The sequence below is a fragment of the Macaca fascicularis genome, chromosome 5, assembly GCF_037993035.2.
Source record: "Macaca fascicularis isolate 582-1 chromosome 5, T2T-MFA8v1.1".
In the NCBI taxonomy this organism is placed as follows: Eukaryota; Metazoa; Chordata; class Mammalia; order Primates; family Cercopithecidae; genus Macaca; species Macaca fascicularis.
In genome coordinates, this window is record NC_088379.1 from 102,730,969 (window position 1) to 102,742,698 (window position 11,730).

Here is an 11,730-nt window from a genome sequence, read left to right on the forward strand (position 1 = left end):
AGATTGTAAAAATTCCAACCACTAAAACCAGAGGTCACTTGTCATAGGTTTTTAGATGAACCTCTAAAGCTTTGCCTTAGAGAGAAAGACATGGTTACCATGATGGACAGTTTTTAAAACATTGTGACATATAGAAGAGACCTCAGCTCCTTGTGTTTCATTGTTTTTTTTTTGTTTTGTTTTGTTTTTTCTCAAAATACATATATCGGTCTTTGCAACAGTGACTTCTTGAACTGCTGTTGAAAGGGCCATGGTGAGAAATGGGAATTTCTTGCAGTAGCTAATCTGTATTAAAAGCATCAAGTTTCCTTTTGTTTCTGTCCCTCAGAAAAACACTACAGTGTCCCGAGGAATCAAGGGAAGGGAAAACGATGCATATGGGGTAGAGAGGTCAGCCATAGGAGAGCAGAGAAAGTTGTTTCATTTTTAAAATGTATTAAAATATTGTGCACTGCTTTAATAGAGCATTTTGCAACATATTTTTCTTTTGAGGTGCACTACAGGCAATTTCAAGCAGCAGGTATCAGGAGAAAAATACAGGCAGCAGAAACAAATCGAAATGTACCAGCTTCTCTGACATTTTTCTCCTCTTCCATCTGTGAGGTTTCTTTGGGCACACCAGGGTCTAGAAAACCAATTTTAAATGTCACTCTCATCAGAACACAATCATATTTTCTATCAAATGGAAAATCTGATTCATTCTCAATAATAACACGTCTACAATATTAAACCTGTGTTAACTCAACTTCTCAGAAGGAATTAAGATCCTGTTAATGTCAGAGAAAACAAGCACGTACTTCCCACGTTATGATTTAGAAACCAAATTTTCCTTGTATCCTAATCAGTGACAATTATTTAGAAGTCTCGGAAATGAGTTTATGTAGCAGTACAAGGCTGGAAAGCTAATATAAAAAAGTTCACATAGACAAAAAAAAAATTTATTTTAGATTTCAAAGTCATATAAGTTTATGCATGGTGGATTTCACAGAACAAATCTTAAAGATACTTGCAGATTACACCAGGACTTTGAGTCAATCTCAGATTTACATAAATTGAAAAATAGAAAATTTCTTTAAAATCACCCATCTTCTCCCTAGTCATCAGAGAAGAAAATCGAGGCTTCCTTACCTTGCTCTTATCCAAGGGAAACTGGACACTTGGTAGTAGAAAAATGACCAAAGCTCTTGGCTCCCATTTTTCACTCAGTGTTTTTTCTTTTACAAAGCATACTGAAACGTCCAACAGTTTTGCATTTCCTTTTTGTAACTTTAACTGTGTGAATCCTGAGTACCAGAACATAATATTTCAACATAATAATGATATATATCATGTTTTGCTTTCTATATACATACTTTACTAGGCAATTTGGCTTCATTTATTCTAACATATTTGAGTTAAGTTTGATTGAAAACAATTTAAACATTTTACACAAGCTTAGAAAATGACTCATGAGTCTAAAGTTACAGAGACTAATTTCAGGAAATTTAGTAATTAGAAAATTCTAAGCTCCTTGTTCCATTTATCCATTCCTCGTTTCTGTTTTTCTTTTATATTAAAACTGTTTTACCGCATGCTATCTCTCTCTCGAGAAGTTCTTAGCCTCATCTTTCTAGAAATTTGACCAGACAGGAGACTTCAGGTAGTCATAGACCCATCAATCCACTGATACCTCCAAAGACTAAAACCAAATTCCTGAAGAACCTCTTCCTCTTCCTCCTCGTCTTTCTTCTTCCTCTTTCTTTTTATCCTCCTCTTCTCTCTCTCTCATTTTTAATTGATAAGTAAGATAATCTGATTGTCTTCCTTTCATTAATTACAATAAACTTTTTTGAAATTCTATACAATTCAACTGATACCTATCTTCTAAACACACACACGGAGAGAGAGAGAGAGAAAGAGAGAGAGAGAGAGAAACATACATTGTTTGCCTAACAAAACAGTGAATTCCTTAAGGTAGGGTGCCATGTTTTATGCTTCTTTTATATCCTCCAGAACACTGAACACACGGTTGATAATAAATAAATAATATACTGATTGATTGAACTGTCCATGCTTGCCATGAATTTTGATGCAGTCTAAGACAGTTTCCCTGAATTACTGCCTCAAAGATTAGCCATGATTGTCTTCAGTTTCGGACATGATTCAGAAGTATGTGACACATTCCACTCTTTTCTCTACTTAATGTATTCAGATGGGAAAGGATTTGAAACTCAGTTTCCAATGATGGCAAGAGTCATTCCCTTTGTATCCAGAGAGTATTGTATAATGGAAAAATATATTAGAGTCCCATAGTCTAATTTCACTTCTTTCTCTAATAATGTAACCATGGGGAAATTGCTGAAATGCTCTGGTTTCAATTTCTTCATGAAGTGCCCAGATTATAAAATGGTAGAAGAATATGGAAGAAGGCAAAATAGACAAGAAGCTTCCAAACTGTGTTCAGTCCATTCTGAGGTTCCTGTGGTACTTGGACCTTTCTGAGAGAACTTAATTAGTTGCTTAGGGAGAAGTGGCCAAGTGGGGAAAATTCAGTAAGGTGCAGCTTTGTTACTCCCTTCAAACTTCAACGAAGGGCCTCTGTTTTTATTGGCTGTTGTCAGTTTCAGACATTGGAATTCTGTGATATGCTTTTCTTAGAAAAGTTTTGCTGACAGTTTTTCTTAACTATAGAACTATAGAAATCAATGATATTTCAACTTTTAAGTTGTGTGTCATTGAGATTTTTTTTTTTTTTTTTTTTTTTTTTTTTTTTGAGATGGAGTTTCGCTCCATCACCCAGGCTGGAGTGCAGGGGTGCCATCTCAGCTCACTGCAAGCTCCACCTCCTGGGCCCATGCCATTCTCCTGCCTCAACCTCCTGAGTAGCTGGGACTACAGGTGCCCACCATCGTGCCCTGCAAACATTTTTGTATTTTTAGTACAGACGGGGTCTCATGATGTTAGCCAGGTTGTCTTGATCTCCTGACCTCATGATCCACCCGATACTCTCTGAGGAGTTAGAATGTCCTGCCTCTTTTACGTTTCTCATTCTCCAGCTTCTGCAGAGTCCTGTGGCCCACACTGTGGCCGGGAGTAAGCCTGTTCATAGAGCCATAGAGCCTTTGCAGGCAACACACTAGAGGCCTAGTGTGGCCCCCAGTGAAGATGAAACGTCCAGATCAGAAGAACCTGGTGGATTATCACTGGCAGTCTTCTGATCTCTCTGTCATCAAATGAAACTGGCATCAGATACAACCTTTCCCAGCTTTCTTTCTTTTATGAGGAAAACACCTGGAGCCTGGAGAAAGAATAAATAGAAAAATTCCAAATGTATATGAAAGCATCCAAATTACAAGTTTGAGAATTACCACTTATAGGGGGCAAACACAAGTTGGTGGGTTTTTAAAAGTAGGTCTTATTTATGATAAGTTTTATTTCTCTTGTCTGGAGGAAAAGTGGGGGTATGGGACACTGAATACAGTAGTGAAAATTGCTGAATGATTAACATTTTATCTTTAATTGACCTTCCATAAGGTATTTTGCTGTGCCAAATATTGAATTAGACACAGTTGCTCTCCAATGACGTCATTTTTTGTTAGAGTTTTTTATTACTATCCAACTCTAATCCATTCTTATGCCAAAAAACCAGAGAATCAATTAGGGACAGTACTGTCTGTGGGACCTGTCTTGAGGAGCATAATGTGTGTTTTTTCGGAGTTAAGTCTATGTTTCTATGTAGTCATCCATGATCATCTCTGCTATGTAGGTAGTCCCTCCTTGCCATATTTTTCTTGGCAGAAATATTTAAGAACCTGTTCATGGATGAGTACTCCAGAAACCTATCCCTGACATATATTTTATATATATACACACACATATATACACACACACACACATATATATATTTCTCTCACAGGTATATGATGAGTGACCTATTGTACCATACAACAATAACAATGACTATATGTACACTTACTCCTCTGCCAAAGATATTCTGCATTATGGTTTCATGTGCAGTATAAACCATTTCACCACTGCTTCAGACATGAAAGTTGTACCTTATCACATGTTATCTTACTGAGTGCCAGTATCAGTTAGGAGTTGTGTTTTGTTACTCATAACACATATCAGACTCTAGCAGCTGAAATAAATTAGTGTTCATCATCTCACAAAAGAACAAGTCCAGCAGTAGGCATTACAGAGTTGGCAAGGTGACTTCATAATGTCATCAATCACTCTGGCTCCTTCCATTTTTCTGTTCCACATCCTGCTACGTCTATTCAAAGAGAGAAGATGGCATTAGAACTCCAAATACCATTTGTGTATTGCAGCACAAAGAAGGGCAAGGAGAATGAAAGGGCAACGGGCAAAAAGGCTCCTCCTCCCAGCCAGCTTAGCTCCATCTGAAGCCATTTCAGGAGTCTCACCAACTCCATGTGTCTATATCTCATCAGCTAGAACTTGCTCACAGGGTCACAACTAGTAAAGAAGGGATGTGTATGTAGTATATTAGCTGTATCATGGGACTAGATTTCTTCCTAAGAAAGGAGAGAAAGGATGTTAAGTAGTAACTAGCAATTTTTGGCACAGTGGCCCAAAATTTACCAAGTATTTTATTTAATTATTTTTAATGGCTTCATGTTTTGATTATATGTATCCTTGAATTATATTGCTTTCAAATTATGCATTCTCATGGGTAGCACAGTTCATAAAATGTCAAATAGGACCAATGATGAGTGGAAAAGTATTACGGAATGTGTATTTAAAAAAACTGAGGCAAGTTTATTAATTTGCTAAAAATTACATTAAAATAATTTAAAGAGGAATGCCATAATATCTGAAGACTCCTTTTTACCAAGTGATATAACACAAAGTTAAAACCTTTTTGAGGAAATAGTAGTGATTCAGATTCTAAAGAGATTGATAGCATAACATTAAATATCTGAAAATAATAAGAATCAAGAAAAAAATAATTAGGTTTCTGTTCTCAGTGATGAGTAAATTGTTAAAGTATTTTAAGGTATTTTATCCTTATATGATCTGTTAAAGTAGTTTATCCTTATATGATTCCTCATTAAATAAAGAAAAGTGACTTTATATTTGACTGTACTTCAATTCAATACATAGAACAGATATAGTATAAACGTTGACTTCGTAAATGAAAATCACGAAGAAGTAACTTCTCTAGTGAAATCTAAGGTCATTAAAAAACTACTCAGTTGATTGCATTGTTATCAGCTTTAAAAATCGTTTTCTTGATTTATAATTTATAATCATTTTGACACCGATCATGCTTCCAAAGAATTTTATACCTAAAACAGCTGGTATATCCTAAAACAAATTTTAAATATTTTCATCTTGGTACAATTTCCACAACACATCTAAAAATTACATGCAATACCAAAACCATAGGCTCACTCATTTAATAAAACAGATTAGACTTTTAAATTTAGAAGAAAGAGCAGACAAAACACAAAACATTTCCAACCTTTACTAATCCCATGAGAGAAAAATGTATTTTCATCTAGTACTAATGGGAGACATTTATTCCCTTCCCAGTATTTTATAACCTTAATATCAAGAAGGAAAGTCACTCTAACATTCATTCTAAGATTTACTGCATTGTCATTTTGCTATTTTATCATGGTGTCTGAAATTATGAGTTTCAGAGTCATAGTATTAACAGACTAGTATAATATCACTTGGGATTTAAGTCTTACCTATCTTTGAGATAAATAAGACATAGCATCATGGAAGCTTAGAACATGAAAGAGGTCATTTAGCCCAATTTACTGCTCAATGAAGAAGTTACCCCTGTGTCACTTTCAACATATCATCATCTAGTTTTGTGCAAATCTCAGAACCTAACAAAAAATTTTCAGTGTCTTATTAAAGTGTGCCCTGTAACAAACATAAGAATCTATTTGTCCTAATTTCCTTACACAGAGAATTTTCACCTCCCTTACTTGAGATGTTGCACTTCTACTGATGTAGCCTAAAATGCTTTCTCTGTCTTTGTACCATAGCTTACTGCTGTCTTAGTATGAACTTAGAGCCAATTAAAATCGCTAGGTTATTGTTATCTGAAATTCAGTTAAGTCAGTTCTCTGAAAAATGTAATGAGGAATATTTTCAGCAGCTTTGTTGAAATCCAAATGTCTGTGGCCCTCACTATCCAAGTTAAATAATTCCGTCAAAACAGGACAAAAGTCAAGAGAAATAAACATTATTTTTATTGTCAATAAACAGTCAGGCTTTATCCATACTTTCTTAAGTCCTAACATAATTTTGTTTAATTTCATTGAGATTGTTGCTGAGCCCAATTGTATAAGTTTGTAGAGAGCAAACTTTTATAAGAAAGAAAAAAAAAAGTACAGACAACTTTCTCCTAGTCCTTCAAATTATCATCTGTGAGTCTTCAGTTATCTCCAATAATGGGTCTGTAATAAATGTTTCAACTTATTTCTTGTTCATTGAATGTGACTTATCTGCGCAAGAAATGTGAACTTGTGTAATTATAGAATATTATAATAACTATAATGACTAATATAAAATATAATAATTATAATTATCAGTTGATATCTAATAGCTCCCTTATGAAGTTCAAGATTTTTTTTAAATTAGATTTTGTTTATACTTCTACCTTGAAGATTATTTGTTTAAAAGATTAGAAATTAAGTGATTCTCTTTGCCTCTCACTAGTTCCCACTATATCTGTTAGTCAGAGTACTGCGTATTTTCCCTAGTTCAAAGTCTAGCATGTATAAACATCACCTAGTAAACTCTCTCGTCTCAGAAAGACTTGAGTGTGGCTCAAGAAGTCACATTTTTTGAAATATTACATGTGATTTTGATGCATAAATTACGTGGACCATAATTTGAGAAATATTGCCCTATTTCTTTTACTTTGCAATTATTTTAAAATTGTGTTGTAAGAACTTGCTTTTATATCGCCTCACATTCTTCCTAGACCATGTCTTTTGAGAGTATTCAGCTTTGTGACCATGTCTATACTCTCTTGAAGTTTTTGTGGCCAGTTGTCTTAACATCAAAATTATGTATCTGAGTATAAATTTACTTGTATGGATATCATAAATTCCAAGATGATATGATCACTTTATTTACTTACCTAGTATTATAGTTACTTTATTCATTATTGTTCATGTTGTTTATAAGCCTATTCCCTTTTGTAAAAGTTGAGCACTATAAAAATACCTCAGTGAAACACAAAATTAAGAGATAATGTTTATAGAAGTGTTTTATAAACTGCAAAGCAGATATTTCTGTTTAATTTGGGTCATAGTCTATACAGGAAACAAATATTTTGTGACAACTTAAAGGTTAAATCCTATTTATCCTTACAAGTAATTTAGTTATAATAAAAATATGACTTATCACTATAGTTTTCCTATACTCTGTTATTGAAGTAGCGGAAATTTTTTCCTCACCCACTACAAGGTTCATGCAGACACCCTTATATCAAAAGAAGATTAACAATAGAAAAACATTCAAATGTATGTAAAATAAGCCTTCAGAAATAAAGATGAAAAGATCTAGAGAAAGCTGTTTGCTTTTACAAACAGACATGCAGAAGTATAATTAAGAGACAAAAGAGAGGATCTATTGGTAATAAACTGAGGAAACTTACTGAGGCCTGTTTGTTTAGATGCTTTTTTGTGTTCTTGTGTGACATTTCTTCCTTTTGGGTATAGGGCAGGACACCTGACACGAGGGTCTTCTGGACAGAAAGGAGAAAGTTCAGCAAATGGCCTTCCTAGACTTTATGGCCTGCTTCAGGGAGAAGGCGGCAAGTGAACATCACAGAGACCTTCCTGCTTCTGCAGTTTTTCTCAATGTCTTTCAGTATAAAATGCTCAGTAGGCCAAGGTGCCATATTTGGAGGGATCATGTTCTTGAACACTAGCAATAATCAAGATAACTATGGGCAGAGCCTCTTTAATCTGAAAATCTGAAATCTAAAATGCTCCAAAATACAAACCTTTTTGAGTGCCAAAATGACACTCAAAGGAAATGCTAAATGGAGCATTTCAGATTTCAAATTTTTGGATTAGGGATGCTCAACCTGTAAGTACAACGCAAATATTCCAAAATCTTACAAAAATCAAAATCTGAAAGAATTTTGGACCCCAGCAGTTTGGAGGAGGAATATACAATATGCTCTACAAAGTAATTGCTGTCATGTCTGGACATTTTTCTGAAGACTTTCTGTGTGTGTACTCTTAACAGGAAAAACAAACTTTATAAAATATTTGAAGAGGCTTTTTCTGAGTCAAAATCAGTGACGATGGACTGAGAAACAGTCTCAAGAGTTCTTAAGAAAGTGTGCCTAAGACAGTCAGGTTACAGTTTGGCTTTATACATTTTTGGGAGACAAAAATTATAGGTAAATCATAAATCAACACATGGAAGGTATACATTGGTTCAGTCTAATGAGGCAGGATATCTTGAAGTGGTGACAGTGGGGCTTACAGGTTTTAGGTAGATTCAAAGATTTTCTAATTGGCAATTGGTTGAAAGAGCTAAGCCTTGTTTAAAAACTTAAACAGTAGCAATAAATGCTTGAGTTAAGATAAGGGGAGTTGTAGAGGCCAAGGTTCTTGTTATGCAGATGAAGCCTTCAGAGAGAATAGATGGTAATATCTCTTTTCAGACCTTAAAGGTGTCAGAATCTCAGGCTGTCATTTAATCTCTCCTAGATCCAGGAAAAGCCTAGAAAGGGAAGACCTGGTTGCATTAAGGGATATCCTGCATAGATGCAAATTTCAAACTGCAGTCCTACTAATTGGAAACTATCATTACACCTCTTTTAGAAATGGAGAAACTAAGATTCAGTGATGCTGATGAGCTAGTGCATTGAGTCATAGAGCTAGTAATGAGAAGATGCTAGATTTAAATACAGCCAGAAAAGCCACAGCCTTAGTGCTTCTAACATTTGCACTATATTGCTTGGTAGTGGTAACATACAAGGTTGTACAGGCAAATGTAGGCTCCATAATGACTTGGGATTTTTAAATTATTTAGTTTATCAAATCCAGCTGGTACCACACTGATTTTTATTTACCTAATAATTATTTAGGAATAGTCTAAATATTTATCTCTTACAGTAATCAAAGATGAAATATGTTTCTTTTTCTTGTTTTTATTTTTACTTTTCATCTCCATAGGTTTTAGGGAACAGGTGGTTTTGGTTACATAAGTAAGTTCTTTAGTGGTGATTTCTGAGATTTTTGTGCACCCATCACCCAAGCAGTGTACACAGTGCCCAATTTGTAGTCTTTTATTCCTCACCCTCTTCCCACCCTTTCCTCCCAAGTCCCCAAACTTCATGATATCATTCTAGTGCCTTTGCATCCTCATATCTTAGTTCCCACTTAGGAGTGATCATACAATGTTTGGGTTTTCATTCCTGAGTTACTTCACTCAGAATAATGGTCTCCAATTCCATCCAGGTTGCTGCAAATGACATTATTTTGTTCCTTTTCATGACTGAGTAGTACTGCATGGTATAGATATACCACTATTTCTTTATTCACTCATTGACTGAGGGGCATTTGAGTTGATTCCATATTTTTGCAATTGTCTGATTTTGCTGCTATAAATATATGTGTGCAAGTATCTCTTTTGCATAATGACTTCTTTTCTTCTGGGTAGATATCCAGTAGTGAAATTTCTGGATAGAATGGTAGTTCTATTTTTAGTTCTTTAAGGAATCTCCACGTTTTCCGGAGTGGTTGAACTAGTTTACATTCTCACTAGCAGTGTAAAGGTGTTCCCTTTTCACAACATCCCCACCAGGATCAATTTTGTTGTTGTTGTTTTGATTATGGCCATTCTTGCAGGAGGAAGGTGATATCGCATTGTGGTTTTGATTTGTGTTTCCCTGATCATTAGTGATGTTGAGCATTTTTTCATATGTTTGTTGGCCATATGTATATCTTTTTTTTTTTTTTTTGAGAATTGTCTATTCATGTCCTTAGCCCACTTTTTGATAGGATTATTTGTTTTTTATTTGCTGATTTGTTTGAGTTCCTTGTAGATTATGGATATTAGTCCTTTGTCAGATGTGTAGATTCTGAAGATTTTCTTTCACTCTGTGGGTTGTCTGTTTACTCTGAAAATTGTTTTCTTTTATTGTGCAGAAGCTTTTTGGTTTAATTAAGTTCCATCTATTTATCTTTGTTTTTGTTACATTTGCTTTTGGGTTCTTGGTCATGAGGTCTTTGCCTAAGCCAACGTCTAGAAGGGTTTTTCTGATGTTATCTTCTAGAATTTTTATGGTTTTAGTTATTATATTTAAGTCCTTGATCCATCTTGAGTTAATGTTTGTATAAGGTGAGAGATGAGGATACAGTTTCATTCTTCGATATGTGGCTTGTCAATTATCCCAGCATCATTTGTTCAACAGGGTGCCCTTTCCACACTTCATGTTTTTGTTTGCTTTCAAGAAGGTCAGTTGCCCATAAGTATTTGGCTTTATTTCTATGTCCTCTATTCTGTTCCATTGGTCTATGTGCCTATTGTTATGCCAGTACCATGCTGGGATACAGCAAAGGTGGTGGTAAGAGGAAAGTTCATAGCCTTAAATGCCAACATCAAAAAGTCTGAAAATGCACAGATAGACAACCAAGGTCACACCTCAAGGAAGTAGAGAAACAAGAACAAACTAAACCCAAACCCAGCAGAAAAGAAACAACACAGATCACAGCAGAACTAAATGAAATTGAAACAGAAAAAAAATACAAAAGATAAGTGAAACAAAAAGCTGGTTCATTGAAAACATAAATAAAATTGATAGACCATTAGTGAGATTAACCAGGAAACGAAGAGAGAAGATCCATATAAGCTCAACTAGAAATGAAACAGGAGATATCCCAACCAACAGAAAAGCAAAACATCATTCAAGGCTACTATGAACACCTTTATGCATGCAAGTTCGAAAACCTAGAAAAGACGAATAAATTCCTGGAAATATACGACCCTCCTAGATTTAACCAAAAAGAAATAGAAACTCTAAACAAGCCAATAACAAGCCGCAATATTGAAATAGTAATTTTAAAAATTGCCCACAAAACTAAGTCCAGTACCAGATGGATTCACAGCTGCATTCTATCAGACATTCAAAGAAGAATTGAAAACAATCCTATTGACACTATTCCATGAGACAGAGAAAGAGGGAATCCTTACTAAATCATTCTGTGAAGCCAGTGTCATCATAATACCAAAACTAGGAAAGGACATAACAAAAAAGAAAATTACAAACCAATATCCCTGATGAACATAGATACAAAAATCCTTAACAGAGTACTAGCTAACCAAATCCAACAGCATATCATAAAGATAATCTAGCATGATCAAGTAGGTTTCATACCAGGGATGCAGCATTGGTTTAACCTAGACAAGCCAATAAATGTGATGCAGCACCTAAGCATAGTTAAAGACAAAATCACATGATCATCTCAATAGACTCAGAAAAAGCATTTGACAAAATCCAGTATCCTTTTATGATTAAAGCCTTCAGCAAAATCAGCACAAAAGGAAAATACCTTAATGTGATAAAAGACATCTATGACAAACCCACAGTCAACATAATGCTGAATGGGGAAAAATTGAAAGCATTCCCTCTGAGAACTGGACCAAGACAAGGATGCCCACTTTCCCCACTTCTATTCAACATAGTACTGGAAGTCCTAGCCAGAGCAATTAGAGAAGAGAAAGAAATAAAATGTATTC

The 11,730-nt window shown here is 34.9% G+C and overlaps 1 long non-coding RNA gene across 1 annotated transcript; it reads right to left on the reverse strand.

Annotated features, from left to right (window-relative positions):
- Window positions 1-415: 415 nt before the first annotated feature.
- Window positions 416-1,277, reverse strand: LOC135970803 (uncharacterized). The gene is made up of 2 exons (XR_010586651.1): window positions 1,129-1,277; window positions 416-625 (listed from the first exon to the last, which is right to left on the reverse strand). It is a non-coding gene; the product is annotated as an uncharacterized lncRNA (long non-coding RNA).
- Window positions 1,278-11,730: the final 10,453 nt, after the last annotated feature.